The sequence below is a fragment of the Mobula hypostoma genome, chromosome X1, assembly GCF_963921235.1.
Source record: "Mobula hypostoma chromosome X1, sMobHyp1.1, whole genome shotgun sequence".
In the NCBI taxonomy this organism is placed as follows: Eukaryota; Metazoa; Chordata; class Chondrichthyes; order Myliobatiformes; family Myliobatidae; genus Mobula; species Mobula hypostoma.
Genome location: NC_086128.1, coordinates 61,088,855 through 61,101,017, shown reverse-complemented (window position 1 = coordinate 61,101,017; position 12,163 = coordinate 61,088,855).

Here is a 12,163-nt window from a genome sequence, read left to right as displayed (position 1 = left end):
TTTCTACCATTCCTGAACTCTGGGGGTGGTAGGGTACGTGGAACTGTTGTCGAATCCCTAGTAGTTGGCACATTTCCTTCATCACTTTCCCCGTGAAATGTGCTCCTTGATCTGAATCCACCTGAACTGGGGTTCCCCACCTTGGGAGGATTTCCTGAACTAGGATCCGTGCAGCGGTGCGGGCGGTGCAGTCCCTTGTTGGGAAAGCCTCTACCCACCAAGTGAAGTGATCCATAATTACCAGACAGTAACGTTTCCCCCTGCTTTTTGGCAGGGGCCCTGTGAAGTCTATGTGGATGTTTTCCCAGGGTCCCCTTGGCCGAGGCTGATTTGCCAGCTGTAGCTTTCTGCCCTTACCAGGGTTATGCTGGGCACAAATAATACAATGGCAGCAGAATTTCTCAACATCCCCGCCCATCCCTGGCCACCACCAGTCCTGCCGGAGGGTTGTGATCATGCTCTGCCTTCCCTGATGCATCACCCCATGATATAACTTTAGTATCTGTCTAATACAGGGTGAGGCCACTGCGACTCTTTCCTCCCCGTGTGTCCAGCACCCATCTGGTCCCTCCTTTGCTCCTACTCTCCTCCATTTTTCCCTTCTCTTCTGCCTCTACCTCTTCAAATAATTTTACTAAGCTGGCTTCTGTCGTTTCCTCCGGCACACTTGCAATTTCAATTGCCTCTTGTTCCTCTGCTGCCTTCTTCGCAGCAATATCTGCCCACTCACTTCCCTTCTGCTCCATGCTCTCACCTTTCTGGTGTGCTTTTACCTTAATCACTGCCACCTCTTCTGACAGGCTCACTGCTTCCGGTAGCTGTTGTATTAGGTGCCCATGCTGAATATTAGCACCTGTCGAAGTTATGAATCCTCATCATGCCCAAGCCATTAGGTAATCATGCACCACCCCGAATGCATACCGGCTGTCGGTATATATATTTACCCATCTGCCCTCACTGTAGCGTAGAGTGTCTATCAGAGCTACCAATTCTTACTCCTTCACTGTCTTATACCTGGTCTGGCAGTCCTTTGCTAGGTGCCCTGGTTGCCAGAAAGCAAAACAACCTCTCCGGGACATCACAGCAGCTGCATCCACTATACCCACTTTACAATTTCTCTTGCCTTTTCTTTGGTCTATCTCACTGGCCCATGAAACTATCGCAGAGTAGTTGGACCCTACCGTTAAGCCTAAATCTAAAACTTCCTGGTGGGCTGAGCTCAGGCCTTCCTTCAGCATTTTTAGGAAGACTGGGTCGTCCCTCCCTGGATTATCCAACCCTGAATACTTCTCATATGTTCGATATTTACGTTCTGCATACTCCATGGCTGTCTCATCAGCCTTTTGAATCACTGCCATTATCGTTCCCCAGCTACTCTCGCCTCCCCCCAGCCGCTGCCTCACTTCCCCTTTAAAAGAGCGATATCTTTCTTCATTACTGGCGCTCCCGATAGTTGCCCATGTACCATCCCGCACCCCCGGGCTATTCTGTCCCACATATTCCTTGTGCACTTGGCTTTCACTAACACGTGTATATCTTTAGGGTGCATCGGGTGAATTTCAACCATTTCCTCGAGCTTGCGCCCGAATTCTGAATTCCCACAGGCGACTTTAAGTGAGGGCAACTCAGACAAGATGCTCTGTTTCTCCCCGGGGGTGAAGGGCTTATGAATAGTTGTAATCAAGGTGAAGGGCAGGCTCGGATCATCAGGGTTCTCAACCTGACGCTGCCTGACCTCAATAGGTGCCATTCTGGTAGATCTATCTGGGTAAACCCTCTCCCTGAGATATCCCCACTCTAATTCCCACACTACGCAAATTATCATAGACGGGTAGCAGTTGAACAGTACATACTTAAAACCGCAGAGTATGTACTCCACGATCTGCCACTTTTGGGTACCTGAATTCATGATACCTGCTGTATTCCTTTGCATCACACTTGCAAACACATACACCAAAATGAAGCTCCCCGAACGAGTATACACGCCCCTACTCCGGCATCTTGAACCGTACCGTTGGTTACCACCTTTCACAACTGGTGGTCAAAGTCTCACCAAGTTAACCAAGTTAACATGCAAAGATTCCTCACGTACATAAACACACGTGCACACGCACACACTACTTTTATATCTACCATTTCAGCTCTCCACGTTCATGTACCTCATGTCCTGTGCACCCCCGACTGAACAGATCCAAGTGCGAGTGTTATTTTAGAAAAATTCTCACCAACTTAGACTGCTAGGAACTCTGGCCACACAACGGGTCACGAAGCATCCCACTCCCGACACCAAATGTTGTAGTGTGGATGAAATCATCGGAGAGACAGAGTCACTGGGAGGAACAAAGCAGCTTCTTTATTCAACACAACAAGCAGACATCATACAGACGGAGACGCTTTCAGTAGAAAGGTCTGCTAGTCCAATGTGGGCTCGATATTTATATGCTAAACACAAAGGCAATCGCTACTTAAAAAGTTATGGACAATGCATAGACAATGCTTCCTCTTGAGGCTACATACAAAACATCACACCTCCTAACTTCATCCTTTCCTTCCGACGCCAACATGTCTGGGTTGGTATCCACAGCCTTTAGGAATGCAATTAAATCCACAATACATTCATTTGGCATTTTACATGCTAACATAGAAGACAATTAATATTTATAAAGTATTGATAATACTGTCTTCAAAACTACAGCTTCTGGTCAAACTACAGTGCCAGAAGCATCTAGTATTCACACCTTTTTAGGAAGCGCATTGTTGTGAACTCAATCCACAGTACATTGTCAAATAGAAGTCTGGTGGCCAAAGTCATTTAAGTGTAAACGAATCATCTACCCAAAAAACTCACTCTAACAGATGACTCCATGTAGGGTTGATCTGGGACTGCTTGGTGTGTTATGTGACGGGGTCCTGATTTACCCCTATGAACTGTGCTTTTGGAAAAGAGAGAGAGAGAGAGAGAGAGAGAGGTGCCCACAGATACCTTGTTAAAAAGAGAGAAAGAAAGAGAGAGGCGAAGACTGCTCACAGCATGTTTACACTTTCTACAAGGACGCTGCCTGCTTGGGAATTCTCACAGAGAGAGAAGGGAGGAGCTGCTTGATGGACAGCTAGTATTCAGCACGGTGAGACAAATAGAAGGTCAGATGATAGACCTGGAGACACATGATTTTGGACACTGAATGAGCTTTGCTGTGCCCACAGAAAAAGTGGGTTTTGGAGGATCGATCAGTGGCTCTCGCATTGTGAAAAGGGCGTGACCGGTGGGGAGTTATTCGTGTGACCAACCCTCGCCTGGGTTGATAATTCCACCACAGAAGAACGGTCCCCTTCGTTATGGTCACAGTCGGTGACTTCTAAAGGATTTTGGAGGATAACAGGAAGATCAACGGCGTCAGCTCACCTGAAGACTCAAATCCCTCTCTCTCTCTCTCTCCCCATCACTACTCAACTCAATACCACGAACTGAACTCAACTTTACTCGTCATTGTAAGACTATTTACCTCCAGACTCCAAGAAGCTTGGTTTTCATATATTTCCACACTTACTTATATATAATCATTGCTAACCTATTTGACATATCTGCATTCATATTACTGTATTGCATAGTTACTAATAAATACCATTAGTTAAAAGCAATACCGGACTCCAAAGTGTTTTCCATCTCTGCTGGATCTTTAACCCGTCATGGGGTATACGACAGTTACTTCCATCTTCTTGGTGCTGATAGTGAGACCGAGGGTGCCACATGCAATGGAAAATTTATCGCTGATGTCCTGCATGTGAGACGTTCTTAATCCTCGACTTCTCAGTGCCTATGCACCAACTTTGCCATCTGAGAATGAGGCCAAGGAAGGCTTTTATCAGACATTGGATGAAGCTCTTTGCCGGATGCCTAAGAATGATAAGATCCTTTTGCTTGGGGATTTCAACGCTAGGGTGGGACAGAACAACAGGATATGGAGTGGAGTGCTCGGTAGGCATGGTATTGGCAAGGTGAATGCAAATGGCATGAGGCTACTTACTCTTTGCTCTGAGCATAACCTTACCATAACCAACACCATCTTCCAGCAGAAGGCAAAATACAAGACCTCATGGATGCACCCTCACTCTAAACATTGGCACATGATCGACTTCATCATTGTGAGACGTAGTGACATCAAGGATGTTCTCATCACCCGTGCCATGAGAGGTGCAGAGTGCTGGACTGACCACCGTATGATTGTGGCCAAGCTCCATATGAAAGTGCAGCCCCCTTGCAGCTGCAAAAACCCAATAAAAAGTGGCTAAATTGCAACCACCTGAGAAACACAGAAGCAAGAAGTGAGTTTCGACGCATCCTAGCTGAGAAACTAAGGGAGCTGGAACCTTGTCTGAGCTCAGAGAATACCATGGAACAACAGTGGACCTATATCAGCTCTGCACTCTATGAGGCAGCAGCCCAATCCATCGGCCATAAGAGCTGGAACCACCAAGACTGGTTTGACGATAACTCAGACACCAACCACAACTTGCTTAAAGACATGCTCAAAGCACACCGGGCAACTTTAGACAACCCTTCATCCACCAGCATCAGGCAGCCTTGGCAGGCAGCTCGGAAGAAAGTGCAAAAGGCAATACGGGCCATACAAAATGAGTGGTGGACTGAAAAGGTACATGAAATCCAGTCCTTTGCCGATAATATTGACATGCATAATTTTTACAATGTTGTCAAAACCATCTACGGCCCAATAAATCGATGTGTTACTCCCCCTGAAAACAGCAGATGGTCTAACACTTCTGAAGAATCAGAATTCCATTCTGCTGAGGTGGGCTGAGCACTTTAACACCGTGCTTAATCAGGACTCTGACGCAGACCCCACCATCCCGGACGAACTGCCTGAACTTCCTCCTATTCACGACCTCAGCCTACCACCAGCCTTCCAGGAGTTTCTATCAGTTGTCCATTCCCTTAAGAACATCAAGTCCCCTGGCACTGACAATATCCCTGCTGAGTTACTGAAGAACGGAGGGTACATGTGTATGCGTACCCTCTACCAGTACATCACCAAGGCCTGGACTGATGAGAACATCCCACAGCAATGGAGAAATGCAAACATGATTGTCATTTATAAGAACAAGGGTGACAAGGCTATCTGCGGCAATAGTAGGGGCATATCACTCCTTTCTGTTGCTGGAAAGGTCCTGGCTAAGGTGATGCTTCAGAGACTCATCGGCAACATCACCGAGTCAATGCTGCTTGAATTGCAGTGTGGATTTAGGAAGAACAGGAGCATGATTGATGTTAGACTGGATTTCTTTTTGGGTAGATGATTTGTTAACACTTAAATGACTTTGGCCACCAGACTTCTATTTTAACTGTTTGACAAAGGACTGTGGATTGAGTCCACCACAATGGGCTTCCTAAAAGGTGTAAATACCAGATGCTTCTGGTGCCTGATGCTGTAGTTTCGAAGACAGTCTTATCTATACATTATAAATATTAATTGTCTTCTATGTTAGCACGTAAAATGCCAAATAAATGTATTGTGGATTGAACTAAAGGCTGTGGATACCAACACAGACATGTTGGCGTCAGAAGGAAAGGATGAAATCGGAAGGTGTGATGTTTGTATGTAACTTCAAAAGGAAGCATTGTCTGTAACTTTTTAAGTAGCCATTGCCTTTGTGTTTAGCATATAAATATCGAGCCCACATTTTAGCGAGCAGACCTTTCTGCGGAAAGCGTCTCCATCCGTTAAGTTGCCTGCTGTACCTTGTGTGGAATAAAGAAGCTGCTTTGTATCTACCAGTGACTCTGTCTCTCCGGTGACTTCATCCACGCTACAACAATCGACATGATCTTCACAGCCTGGCAGCTTCAGGAAAAGTGCCGGGAGCAACATCAGGTCCTGTTTAGGGCCTTTGTCAACCTCTCCAAAGCATTCGACACTGTGCAAAGAGAGCTCTATGGGATGTCCTCCTCAGGTTTGGCTGTCCCAATAAATTTGTTAACATCCTCCGCCAGTTCCACGATGGGATGACTGCTCGGGTGACCATAGGAGAACAAGAGTCCGAGCCCTTCCTTGTAAGCACAGGGGTGAGGCAGGGGTGTGAGCTAGCACCAGTGCTCTTTAGCATCTTCCTCTTGTGTGTTACCAAGTTTCTCCACAACGAGATTGAAGACAGTAGCGGTGTGGCAGTGGACGTCAGATTAGATGGCAACCTCTTTGACATCAGGAGGCTCCACGCAACCACCAAACTCCATAGAGAGCGGGTCCTGGAGCTGCAGTATGCAGACGACTGTGCTCTTGTGGCCCATACTCCGGAGGATCTTCAGACTGTCCTTGCTGTGGTGGTGAGAGCGTACAGCAGGATGGGGCTGACTGTCAGTACCACCAAGACAGAAGTGGAGTACCAGTGTCCCACCCACTCTACCTGCCTTCACTGTTGGTGATGAAAAGCTGTCAGCAGTGCCATCTTTCAAATATCTGGGGAGCATTCTCTCTGAGGATAGCGGCATTGACGACAACATCCAGAGCCGCATCAAACAGGCATCAGCTGCCTTTGGGAGACTTTGGCGTAGAGTCTTTCAGAACAGGAGCCTTTGTCCCTCCACAAAGGTCACCATATACCAAGCGGTCTGTGTCACCACCCTCCTTTATAGCTGTGAAGCTTGGGTAACCTACAGCCATCACATCAAGTCCTTGAAGCGCTTCCACATAAGCTGCCTCCAGCACATCCTGGGAATTACCTGACGTGAGCGGGTGCCTCACACTGAAATACTTGTAAAGACCAACTGCAGGAGTATTGAGGCCATGATCACCCAGCGTCAGCTGCAGTGGCTGGGGCACGTGATAAGGATGCCCCCATGTCGGCTACCCCGCAGAATGATATACGGCCAGCTACATCATGGTTGACGCTCAGCTGGAAGGCTGAAGAAGCGCTATAAGGATCAGATGAAGAATGCTTTAATGAAGTGCAAGATCAGACCCAAGGACCTGGAGGAGGTTGCTGCTGACCGTACCACTTGGCGACAGCTGTGTAGGGACGGGGTTCGTATTCTGGAGATGGAAGGAACACCCAGAAGACAGCAGAAGAGAGCCAGGAGAAATGCAGCCATAGTTGCCACCACTACCACAGATACATGTCCCACCTGCAATAGAGCTTGTAGGTCCAGGATAGGACTGTATAGTCTCAGGGATCTCACTGTTAAAGGAGTAGACGTCGTCATCGGATTTTGATGGAGAACCGAAGAAGAAGCATGCCAGACTCAGAGCTTGCGTCGAGAGCACAGTCGTCAGCGAATAGGTCGTCTCTCAGCTCTGTCTCTTTGACCTTAGTAATAGCTTGAAGCCTGCGCAGGTCGAACACAAATTTGGCTTTCGGCCCTCTACTCCAACACTTGCCAATCACAGGTTTGAACTTCAGGCCTGTAACTCCTGGAGTCAAGGGCCGAAAGTCAAATCTGTGATCAGCAAATCCTGGAGTTGAGACCCGAAGGTTAAATCTGTGGTCAGCGAGTCCCGGAGACGAGGCTCAATGGTCAAACCAGTGAACAATGAGCCCTGTGGTTGAGGCCCGGAAGATCAAGCAGCATCTATGATCGGCAGACATCCCACCTCTCCCGGGAGTTCCGGGAGTCTCCCGCATATCGATAGCGGCTCCCTGATGCCTGCAAATTATATACAATATCCCGGAAATCGATTTTTTAGAGAGGGAGAGGGAGAGGGAAAAAAAAGAAAGAAAGAAAATGAATGAATCCTGTTTGATCTCTCTTTGTGCTAAGTAGATCTATCAGTTTTCTCTGTGGGCGGGCTTTACAGTCGGCCTCTCTCTCTCTCCCATATTCCTCAGTTCAGTTACTGCCGTCTGTAATGACGCTGAAATGACCCGGACAACTGCCGGTGATGAAGTACAAAAGCCTGGCGAAGAAATTCCCAAGGCTGGCGGTGACAACCTGACTACGTGAGGCTGTCCTATACGGGCGGGGCGCGTTGGCGTCTTAAAGGGGATTAGAGCGGGGTTTATTTGGAGCGAAATTCCAAAATCATCGGCTAAGACATCTTTAAAAACGCGCTCGCAGCAAGCAAATTCTTCGGGGTTTTTTTCCTGAAACACTTCCACTTACAGGTGCATCGAAGCCTGCCATCGGGGTTTAAGCGCAGCCGTTTTCAGAAGAAAAACCGATTTTAATAAATACCCGGTCCCCACCGTGGTCTCGTCATTAGGACAGCAAACTGTTTACCTGTGCTGCACACTTTATATGCATTTTGAATTACACTTTATTAAATAATATGGTAATAGATTGTTTTATGTGGTGTGCGTGATATATGGATTGTGGCTTCACTGTGGTCCGGACAGAGGTTGTTTCGTTTGTGGACAATCAGCCAGATGACAATAAACTTGAACTTGAAGATACAGAACTTCTAAATCACTCATTTAAAATCCCCCATTTCGATGTAAAAAAGTAATTTTTGATCCCGACTATTGCAGGCAGTGTGTGTGGGTGTGACTACAGACAGATATGCGATCGGACATTGTCCGAATGGACGTTAAGCAGCGCACACCTGTAATAAGGATACACCTTTTGCTTTTATTTCTTTTAGGGACCACAACATATCAGGGAGGCTAAGCGCAGGGAAGGCTGTTTAAGTATTTCACAGTTCTTTTCAGCAGAAAACCAAAGTCTGACAGAGAAGGTCACCAGAGCTGAGGTGTACTTTACATCTTCCATCGTTGGCATAACCTGCCACTCCAGGTGTGTAAGCACACAGGAAAATGCTTCCTGATTCAGAAATAGCAAAAAACTATGCCTGCTCATCAACCAAGACAGCAGCTATTGTGAACATGGCACATTAAGACAGAATTCCCACTGTCTCTGTCTCACAAACACTTGTGAATCTGATGCCCTTGCAAAATTAACAAATTCAGGTTGAGACCTCCCTGAATTGAGTTTTTGCAGGGTGGGATGTCTGGATCGGCAAATCTTGGAGACAAGCCCTGAAGGTCGAATATGTGTTTGGCTAGTCCTGGAGATGAGGCTCAAAGGGAAAACCCAAGATGTGCACAGGTTTGACCTTCGGACCTCATCTCCAGGACTCACTGATCACAGATTCATCCTTTGGGCCTTGTCTCTGAGACTTACCAATCACAGGTTTGACCATCAAGCCTTGTCTCCAGTACTCGCCCAGAATAGATTTGATCTTTGGGCCCAGACTCCAGGATTCGGAATTCAGAAGCTGCCTTTCAAGTCTTGACTCCAGGATTCGCTGATCACAGATTCAACCTTTGGGCCTTGTCTCCAGGATTCGCTGATCATGGGTTTGACCTTCGGAAGAAGCATTTACAGCCTGAACATGCAGACTGCACACAGTCAAAACTGGACATTAGGACTGAAGCTGGGCGACCAGAGCAACGAGGCAGCACTGGTGTGCTATCGTAAAGACTTTTCCGGTCACAAAGTTCTGCTGAAGTGCCTCCATTGGGCTTCACACACCTCAGTGCAATCAGCAGCTGTGGACTCACTTTCTGAGACACTGCAGTTCACGTCCTTTGTGTTTTTTCTCTGCTTCTTATTTTTTTGCTATTTGTACGATTTGATCGAGAGGCTTCAGCGCTGTGAAGGTGCATCAATTTTATTAGCAGTAATTTTAAAACATGGAACACATCCTGAGGCCCGACAAGTTAGAGCTCGACCCGCAAGCACCTGAAGCTGGAAACACTGTCGAACTCTGGCTGGCCTGCTTCAAATCATACCTGGAGGAGATTGAAGTGACTGAGTCCACTGTGAAGCTCAGAGTTCTCCTCTCCAGGGTCAGTCCACGGGTCTACTCGATGATCAGAGACCAGCCGAGCTACGAAGGCGCAATGAGCACCCTCAGAAGACAATACCTGCGGCCGGTAAACACCATCTATGCGCGACATCGCTTAGCGACACGGCAACAGCGGCCCAGGGAGTCGAGCGCTGAGTTTGTCCGGGCCCTACAGACACTCGTGCGGACCTGTGGATGACGAGACCTGATAGCTGAACAGCGCGGAGCTCCTAGTGAGAGACGCCTTCGTCACGGGGACCAGGTCAGTGTATGTGCGCCAGCGGCTGCTGGAACACGCCGATCTTACCTTACATTTGGCGATTGAGCTGGCCGACATGCTGGAGGCCGCTCTGCACAACTCTGATGCTCTCCAGCCACGCGATCTCCTGACGGCCTCGTAGACACCACAGATCCCGCAACCCGCTGACAAATCGATCACGGCTGCTGCCAGTCACGAGCCCGTGAAGTGCTACTTCTGCGGACTTGAGAAGCACCCCTGGAAACGCTGCCCAGCCCAAGAAGCTACCTGCTCCAGCTGCGGACAGAAGGGACACTTCGCCAAACCGCGAACGGGATCGAGCAGCACCGTATGCGAGGCATTGGGGTCGCCATCTTGCCTGCACGCCGCCACCACGTGCGAGACATGGGGGCGGCCATCTTACGACCCACGGGTGCTCACGGGGCACCCCACTGTGCCGGACCAAGACAGCAACTCAACTCTGGCTTCCGTGACCCTCGACCAAAGCGCTCCCCACCAGCTCGCAAGGTCAATGGTGGAGGGGTGCAGGACAAGCTGCCTGTTTGACATGGGCAGCACGGAGAGTTTTATCCACCCGGACACGGTGCAGCATTGCGGACTCATGATACAGCCGGTAAGTCAGAGGGTCACCATGGCTTCTGGGTCGCATACAACAGACATCCGGCGGGGTTGTACAGCGACGCTAGTGGTGCAGGGCACAGAATATCGGGACTTTACGTTACTGGTTATGCCTCACTGTGTGCCCCTGTGCTATTGGGGTTGGACTTCCAGAGCCACCTGAAAAGCGTGACAATGAAGTATAATGGGCCCCTCTCCCCAATCACTGTCGTAAATCCCCAGTTTTGTAGAGATATGTCACGTACCCCGCTACTGACCACACACACACACCGACCCGCGCATCCCACCCAACATCATGCCAACTGCCACACCACCGACAGCACTTGCGGCCTCTCCGCCCTCAGGATCCCTCCCCCACCGCTGTTCGCCAACCTGACCCCCGACTGTAAACCTGTGGCAACTAAAAGCAGGAGGTACAGCGCGGGGGACAGAGCTTTCATTAAGTCGGAGGTGCAGCGACTGCTCAGGGAGGGGGTCATTGAGGCAAGCACAAGTCCTTGGAGGGCGCAGGTGGTGGTTGTTCGGAACGGGAAGAAGAATAGGATGGTCGTGGACTATAGCCAGACCATCAATAGGTTCACGCAGCTCGACGCGTACCCTCTACCCGCATCGCGGATATGGTCAATCAGATAGCACAGTACAAGGTGTACTCGACCATAGACCTAAAATCCGCTTACCATCAGCTCCCCATCCGCCGGGAGGACAGCCCTTACATCACCTTCGAGGCAGACGGCAGGGTTTATCAATTCCTGTGCGTCCCCTTCGGTGTCACGAATGGTGTATCTGTCTTCCAGAGGGCAATGGACCAGATGGTGGACCAGTGCCAGCTGAAGGCCACGTTCCCATATCTGGATAACATCACCATCTGCGGTCACGACAACAACCTCCAAAAATTTTTCCAGGCGGCCAAAGCTTTCAACCTCACCTATAACAAGGACAAGTGTGTATTTGGGACCACCCGACTTGCTATCCTTGGGTGTGTCGTGGAGAATGGAGTCATTGGCCCTGACCCCGACCGTATGCGCCCCCTGTTGGAACTCCCTCTTCCCAATACCCTCACAGCCCTCAAAAGGTGCCTGGGCTTCTTTTCATATTACACCCAGTGGGTCTCTAACTATGCAGACAAGGCCTGCCCCCTGGTCAAGTCCACCACATTCCCCCTCTCTGCCGAGGCCCATGCGGCCTTCAACTGCATAAAAGGGGACATTGCCAAAGCAGCAATGCATGCGGTGGATGAGGCCATTCCCTTCCAAGTAGAGAGTGACGTCTCCGACTTTGCGCTGGCTGCTACCCTCAACCAGGCGGGAAGACCAGTGGCGTTCTTCTCCCGTACCCTTCAAGGCCCTGAAATTCGGCACTCTGCGGTAGAGAAAGAGGCCCGTATCCACCAGTATATGTACCCCCCAGACACCGTGCACTCCAAATCCTTTACAGACACCACACGACACTCCCATACCGGGCGCGACGCACACGCACGAGGGATTACCGACGC